Source organism: Phoca vitulina, unplaced genomic scaffold (genome assembly GCF_004348235.1).
Source record: "Phoca vitulina isolate PV1807 unplaced genomic scaffold, GSC_HSeal_1.0 scaffold57, whole genome shotgun sequence".
Classification (NCBI taxonomy): Eukaryota; Metazoa; Chordata; class Mammalia; order Carnivora; family Phocidae; genus Phoca; species Phoca vitulina.
Genome location: NW_022589760.1, coordinates 6,437,862 through 6,446,814, shown reverse-complemented (window position 1 = coordinate 6,446,814; position 8,953 = coordinate 6,437,862). Strand labels below are relative to the sequence as shown.

At 34.9% G+C, this 8,953-nt stretch overlaps 1 pseudogene; it reads right to left on the bottom strand.

Moving 5' to 3' along the window:
- Positions 1-656: 656 nt before the first annotated feature.
- On the bottom strand, positions 657-2,411 carry LOC116623171 (annotated as a pseudogene).
- Between the last annotated feature and the right edge of the window lie 6,542 nt (positions 2,412-8,953).

Here is an 8,953-nt window from a genome sequence, read left to right as displayed (position 1 = left end):
ACTGTTCACAAAATATAAAGACTAAAGATCCAGTAATTAAAAGGCAGCAGTATAGAAGTTAGTCAAGAAGAAACAGATGGATGAAACAGAACTGTGGGTCTTAATTGGCACCTTCACAATAATTAGTTATATTTTGACAAATTCTAGCCTATATTGAAATATGTGTGGTACATTAACCATTTATATTTATGTAAGTAACTGAAATGGTAAAATCACTGACTTGTAAAACAAATTAAATTTAGAGAAAAGAAAAACATAAATAATGTAAAGAAAAATCTTACTTTTAAACTTAGTATGGGATCAAAATTTTGAGAAGCTGTATCAATCAAGAACAGTATTCCTGTTGCTAAGACTAACAAGCAGCTTGAGCCTGGCTCAGCACAACCACTCCCCTCTTCAAATGTTACTTAACTGGTACTTTGTTTATGTGACACCAAGCAATAAATGATTTTTTTTTTCACTGAATGGAGTAGGTTCCTTGGCTGGTTTAACATATAGACTGGCTGAGATAATAAAAACTTCACCATTACAATAGGTTAATGGGGAATGAAGGTCTTCCTAGTTCTGATAGAAAAGCGTTGGCTGCTGAAGAGTAATGGTGCTCTGTAGGCTGCATAGGTACATACTTAATAATTAATTTCTCCTATGGTAGAAGATTAAAAATCAGTAGATATGGATGTTTGTGCAGAATCTTCTTGCCCCCTACATAAATTTCACAAGGAATCTCCTCCATTACTCTGTCTTCTAGGGCCTGTTGAGGGCACTCATGTGCCTGTTGAAAGTGTAGCTACTCTTTTTGAAGGTGCTATTAAATGTTTTCATTGACTGTGGTTGTGCAAAATAATTTTGGAAAGGCAGTTCCATGGAACTTAGGTTGGTCCTGCTTTATTTGACATCGGATGCTTCCCGAAATCCAGTTTTATTAAAAGCAGTTTTGCAAGCCATGACCTTTTTTTGAGGCTGTTGCACTTGTACTAAAATAGAAATAATGAGAAGGACCAAGACAATCCCTGATGTAATGCCAGTAATTGTTTCTTGAGTTTTAGTGATTTGTTCAAATAGTCCTCCTTTTTTTCTTTTCTTTACAATGATTTTCATCCCAAAGACATGCACATTTCTGAAAACCATTACAGACTAAAGAATTATTGATGCACATGTTGCTGTTGTAACAGAAGGTGCTACCTAGAGGCGCCTGGGTGGCTCAGTTGGTTAAGCATCTGCCTTCAGCTCAGATCATGAACTCAGGGTCCTGGGATTGAGTCCCACATCAGGCTCTCTGCTCAACAGGGAGTCTGCTTCTCCCTCTCACTCTCCCCCTGGCTCCCTCTCTCTGTCTCTCTCAAATAAATAAAAATCTAAAAAAATAAAGAAAGAAAGAAAAAAGAAAGGAAGTGCTACCTGTACAGGGAGGTTCCACAAAGGAAGTAAAGAACATTCTGAACCTGCTTAGGTGAACAACTTCCTCTGCCCACATTTGGATCACTCCAACTCCTGTTTTCAGCATTACATCATTGGCCAGAGTGCTGCAAAACTTGGCCTTCAGATTTTCAATAGAACTGCTTCCATCATAAACTGCAACGAAGTTTCTGTTGCATTCATTTGAGTGCTCCATTTGATAATCTAGGAACTTCAAATAAACCTTAGTTTTTGGAATAGCTTTAAATGTCCATATGCAATCAATTGCTTCGCCAGGTTTTGTTTTTTCTTCTTGTTCTCCCTGACTAGAAAACACTATTCCATCAGCTCCTCAGAGCTCAAACTGGCAATCTGGGATGGGATTTAAAATACCTCTTAGGTAAATAAAATCTGGATCTGGAATAGATGAATATTTTGCTTGAAATCCCAGTCCTTCAAGTTCTTCATCAGAACTAAACTTAATCCACATTAACCTCCCTGTTGATCTAATTAGTAGAGGGCTTTTCACACCACAGTAACAATCTATAAGTGGAGAGAAACCAAATGGGCCATCTTGAACTTCCAAGTGGTCAAACTAACATTCAAATGATAGTTCTATATAATAATGTTCATCAAAGGTCAACTCTATTCTTTGACATGGAGCAGCTTTCAAAATGTAGATGCACTCCTTATTTGGTGGAAAAGAGTCAGGATAATTTGGTGAAGCAAATGACCTCCATTGCTGGTTGGAACCCAAATTCCACACTGGGTTGCAGGAATATGTTTGATTCCAATATTTTGTCCATCAGTAAGGGCCACAGTAAACAAGTCATTTCTACACTTTCAGACAGCTAATGATCAGATTTTGGTGCTCTTCTCATAAATAAGAGTGAACATTCAAGGGTCACCAAACATTTGAGGAAAGCCTCTTGGGTCTTTTAGGCCACCATAATCCCTTCTACAAGTATTGTTATTAACAATACTTTGAGGACGGTGCAAAGCTGCTCCAGGGCCATGTTCCCAAGTGACCATGAGTTTTGCCAGGGACTGAGGCAGCAGTGAGGAGGAGGGGGCAGCAGCTCAGCATTCATGGCCTGACACAGCAGCAGTCCCACTCCTCCCCATTGCTAGCCACCAGGCTGTCTCCCCATGGGGAAGGGCTAAGGTCCTACAGCCTCCCATGCTCAAGCCCCCCAAACAGGCTCTGCCTCCTGGTTCTTGGCACTCTGTCTGTACCATCAAAGTTGTGGGTATGGGAAGCCCAGGCTCCAAGTATCTTTTCTGATCACAATAGAATGAAACTACAAATCAATTGCAAAATTGATAAAACTTTAGCAAGTTTTACTAAGAAAAAAGAAAGATAACTCAAATTACTAAAATCAGAAATGAATGTGGGAACCATATTAACAATTTTACAAAAATAAAAGGATTAAAAGAGAATACCGTGAACAATTCCACACCAACAAATTAGATAACCTAGATGAAATGGATAAATTCCTAAAAACACACAAACTACCAAAACCGACTCAAGAGCAAATAGAAACTCTGAATAGACCTATAATATATAAGGGGATTGAATCCATAATCATAAACCTCTAATACAGAAAAACCTATGACCTGATAGCTTTGCTGATGAATTCTAAGAAATCTCAGAAAGAAATTAACACCAATTTTTTTTCTCAAACTCTTCTGAAGAAATGAAGAGAGAAGACTTTCTAACTCAGTCTGAGGCCAGCATTATCCTGATACCAAAATCAGACAGACAGTACAAGAAAAGAAAACCACAGACCAATATCTCATATGAATATTGAAGCAAAACTTCTCAACTGAATATTGGCAAGTGAAATCAGCAGCATATTAAAAGGATTATATATCATGATGAAGTAAGAATTATTCCTGAAATACTAGGATGATTCAACATACAAAAATAAATCATTTTAGTATATTACATTAAGAGAATTAAGGAAAAGAGTCATGATGATCTCAATTGATGCAGAAGAAGCATTTGACATAATATAACATTCATGATAAAAGTGCTCAATAAAGTAGGAATATAACATCCTCAACATGAGAAAGGCCACATATGAAAAGCCCACAGCTATCATAATGCTCAAAGATGAAAGACAGAAAGCTTTTCTATTTAACATAGTAATAGAAGTTCCAGCCATTGAAATTAGGCAAGAAAAGAAATAAAAGACATTCAAATTGGAAAGGAAAAAGTAAGATTGTCTCTGTTTGCAGATGACATGATTTTATATGTAGAAAATCCCTAAAGGTTATACACACACACACACACACACATACACACACACACATACACACACACACACACACACACCCGTTAGAACTGATCAACAAGTTCAGCAAAGTTGCAAAATACAAAATCAAAACAAATATCTATTGCACTTCTTTTTTAAAAAAAATTATTTATTTGAAAGGGGGGGGCAGAGACAGGAGAGGAAGAAAGAATCTCCAGCAGACTCCCTGCTCAGAAAGGAGCCTGATGTGGGGCTTGATTCCAACCCTGAGATCATGACCTGAGCCAAAATTAAAAGTCAGAGGCTTACCTGGCAGAGGCACCCAAGGGCCCCCTGTTGCATTTCTTATACTGACAGTGAAAAATCTGAAAAGGAAATTTTAAAAAAATCACTACGATAGAATCAAAAAGAAAAATATATTTAGGAATAAATTTAATCAAGGAGGTGAAAGAGTTCTACACTAAAACCTACAAAACATTGCTGAAAGAAATGAAAGAAGACCAAAATATAAAGAAAGACAACTCATGTTCATGGATTGGAAGACTTAATATTATTAAGATAAAAATACTACTGTAAGTGATCTACAGAGCAGGCCATTCTAAAGGGAGGAGCACTTTAAAATAGAAAAATCCCTTACTTTTTCAAAGGGGAAAAATCAAATCACCTGAGAAAAGTAAAAGTCTGTTTTAATCACACATCAGTTATATTTTCTTTTGAATTGCAGTTGCACAGGTATGTCCCTATCAGCAGATTAAAACAGTCCTTCTACAGGCTATTTCTGTATCCCTTATGCATGGCTAAGGGACTGTTCAAAATCAGCACAGAGATGAGGAGTGTTACCTCAATCTGAATTGATTTTATATTAACCTTTGTTAGGAAGTAGGGCATGGATCTCCTAACTATACTGACAAGGTAAATGATATTTTCTCTTTCATTTCTTACATCTTTTCTTATGCTTAAACCAATTATCTACATAATTGACTCAGTACTCTCCTTCCTTTTAATCAGCATGCTGTACAGTCTTGAGTGTAAACACTGACTGCTTCTTGTTTTCTAATTGCTCATCCTAATAAAGTCTGAGATATGAAAGCAATCTATACAGCTAGAGAAGGTAAAAGGGACCTCCAGTGAAGATGATGTAGTAAATTCATATAAATATAGCTTTGATAAAAAATATGAAAAATTAAAAAGATATAGCTAAGATCAAAAAGGATATCAACATATGCTTACACTAGAAACAGAACTAAAATACAATGAAGTGAACAAAGCCAAAGTCAAGGCTTCAGCACTCTAACCTGAAAGCAAGCATTGGTTTCCAGAAGTCAGGCCACTAAGGAACAATGAAACTAAAATTGCTCTACTTATTATAAAGGACAGACAATGAGAAATACAAACTATGGAACCGACCAATAGAAGAAACTGACCAAATAGTACTATTTGGCAAAACTTGTGGGATAAGACTAAAGTAGCAGTACATGCATTTATTAAAATCATGAAAGATGAAAAAAGAAACTATAAAAATAACAGAATAAGCCAATAGAAAATTGAAGAAAGGCAAAAAGGTAACAGAAGGAAGTAATAGAATAGAAAACAAACAACACAGAGAATTAAAAAAAAAACCCTCTGGTTCTTTTTTTTCCTAAAGACTGATAAAAGAGTTTAAGGAAACTAATCAAGAAGGACAAATGTCATACAACTGCAGAGAAAATAGAGATAAACAATCATAAGAAAATATCATAAATGATATTATCCCAATAAATTTAAAACCCTCAATGAAATGAATAGATGCCTAGGAAATATAAATTACCAAAATTATTGACTGATAAAAAATAGAAAACCTGACTAAATCAATAACCATTAAATAAATTCAATCAGTAATAAAAATTTCCATTCAAAAATATGACACTAGCCAAAATTGTATAGCCATGGGAATACTCATATACTACATATGGGAATGTAAATAATTGCATGTACATTGTTTAGACAGTAATTTGGTGATAGCTAGTAAATTTGGTGATAGATATACCCTTTAATCCAACAATATCAGTACTAGGTATAGAACTAGAGAAACTTTCACATGTTTATACAATATCCCTACAGTATTTTTTTAATTTTTCTTGTAGTGCTATTAGTAATACTTAAAATAATCAAAAGAAACTAAAAGTGCATCAACAAGAGAACTGGGAAATATTCAAACAGTGGAAGAGTACACAGCAATTAAAATTAAAAAGTAGAGCTACTTGTATCAATAAGAATTTAAGCTCTAAAACATAATTTTGAGCAAAAAAAAATACGTTGTAATATGATATAATTAGAATGATACTATTTATACGCAATTGACTTACAATTTAAAAACATGCAAATCAATCTTATATTTGGCATAGATACATGCATATGTATGAAAATATATCGAATGAAGACTGTCCATCACCTCAAGGGAATAAGTGAAGGCAGCTGGAATAGCAAAAGTATCTCTAATATTTTATTTCTTTAAAAAAATTCTGAATCAAATACTGAAAAATAGTAAAGCTTAGTAGTGAGCACAAAAATGTTTATTTAGTTATCATGTATTTCTAACAACTTGATACATCTCAGATATTTTAAAAAGGGGTAAACACACAAAGTGATTGATATGAACTCAATGTAGGTCAAAGCATGTTGCTTGGCACTTAAATGTACTTGATATATTTGATGAATAAATGAATAAACCTATAAAGGTCAGCCACATAAATTGAATTTCTTCCTCTTGTCATACATTTTTCACCCAAAGGGCTTAACGTATGTCCTCCATAAGTCCTTAACTTATGTCTGTATCTTTATGAGGCACTCTAATTAAAGGAATCTGGAAACAAAAGCAAGAAAGAAAAATGAATCCTTTGCCATTTTGCATTGAATAACTGGTGTCTCACCACAGATCCCTTTGTTTAGAACAGGAATTTCCTTTTTTTGAAAATTTCCTTCTCAGTTGTTCCATAAATTACTCTGATTCTTACTTACTCATTAAACACAAGCATTGTCTGAAGCATATTCTAAACTTCTCTCCAGAAGTGTGGAAACAAAATTGGATGGTCTTTATTGAAAAACATTAATACATCACAGGAAAAAAAAAATTAACTCATACAAACAATGAAGTTCTCCTCTTTTGTCAATAAATTCTGTCAGCTTATGTATTACTGCACTGCTATAGAGTTGCAAGTTATCACAGATATCGTACTTAAAGCTGATTTGTTTCACAAGATGACAAAAAAGAAGAGGGCTTCAAAATGGTTTCCATAATCCTGTAAATAAATTGAAAATATTTTTCTAAAGAGGTTGAAAAACAGTATCTCATAATAAATGTTATTGTCTGGTAAAGGTAGTCTTAAAACAATAGACCACAGATATTCAAAGATAAAAGGGAACATAGAGTCTAAATCTTATTTTCCAAAAGTAATATGAGGCCCAGTGAAGGAAAATGGCTTGCCTTAAATCATCCATCTAGTTAGTGGCAAAGTCAGGATCAGAGTATTAGTTCCTGATCCCTGGTTTAGTGCACTTCTTACAGATGCTCTATTCATAGTTACGGCCATTTATTTTTATGTTGAAAATTTAATGAGTGAAAGAGAAGCTGGCAAGTAGGCACTGTTGGAAGTAGAACACTGCATTTCATAACTTCAGCTTCAATGTAACCCAGGATTCAATTCAATTCATGCAGCACATAGAATAGAGTTTGAGCATCAGTTTTAACTAAAGTAACCAGTTAGTTCCCAGAATAGTAAAAACAAACCTGGACAGTTTTACAGGCCTTTCATCAGAGAAATTTTTTATTGAGACTTCAGGGAAGAGTGGAAATTTTACCTCGTTTTATACCTTTAGAAATATAATTCATGGTTCATTTGTTACTATATGCTTAATGTTTCCTTATTGCAGCAAATCTACTTTAAGAATGTAAAATAATTTTTACTCATCTCAAGCCTGGAAACATACACACATACACACACATACACACCCGCATACATGCATGTATGGGCATACACAGGAAGTGTATCAGTTGTCTGACCTTATGCTAGTAAGGATTAGGGAGATATATCTAGTCATGCTACCATAAAGCTGCTTTTTACCAGCTTTAGCTTAGTGGGATAAGTGTATTATAATGTGAGGGAGCAATTATTAAAAAAAAAAAGGTGAGGGGTGAGTAGGAATATCTATAGCAATGGCATTTGCCAAGGTTGCCTTGTCTGGCACTGAGATGAGATGAGCCACCTATTTGCGCAGTTATATCATACAGGAGCTTTTGATTAAGGAAAACCCAGTATAACTCAGTGATCAAAACAGCAGCCACCTGCAGTCTATGGGGTCTAGGCACACATCTAACATAGAAATCCAAGAATCTTTCAAAAAAAACTTCTCTAAAAAAAGGAATCTCCACAGATATTTTTTTTAAAATGTTTTATTTATTTATTCATGAGAGTCACAGGGAGAGAGAGAGAGGCAGAGGGAAAAACAGGCTCCCCGCTGAGCAGGAAGACTGATGCGGGGCTCGATCCCAGGACCCTGGGATCATGACCTGAGCTGAAGGCAGATGCCCAACCATCTGAGCCACCCAGGCGCCCCTCCACAGATATTTTTTAAAACAAAATAAGAATGTGAGAATTTAAAACTATTTTAGAAAATCCTCCATTTTTATCCTCATTAATCACATGCCCTTAGCTAAAGTAATATCCTACCCAGTCTACACTCTGAGTTACATCCACCTAGGAAGCCAAGAGGTGCTTTAATGACTAAAGCTAAATAATGACTTATTGGGAAAACAGTGAATGTGAGTTTTTATACTAAGGTTTCCTCAACACAATAAGATTTTTTTTCTAAGTCCAAAATAAATGTGAAATTAATTGAGCAATTCAAAAATTTAGGGAGTGTTTCACCAGTGAAAATATTATGAGGTCCTAAGTAAAGGTAAAACAGAGGTTGCAAAACTGAAATTCTGGCAAACTGAGGTAATTTTTTTCAAAAGAAAATCCTGTAATACAGATAAGCATGCACAAATAAAACACTGCGATTTTCAACTTTTAGATATATGAGCATGTCACAAGCAATCTGAGCCAAGGTCCAGACAAACCACATGAATTAAGAAGCCATATAAGATGCAGTTATTTTACCATAAATACTTCATTCTGGGGTTATCAATATTTCTTTGCATGCTTCAATATCATTGTGCAATCACAAGGTCAAAGGAGACTCATTGATATATAATGGCATTGCTGAATAAATTGTTTGGCTAATTTTGTTGGCAAGATACATATGTGTGAAGGAAGAAAGCA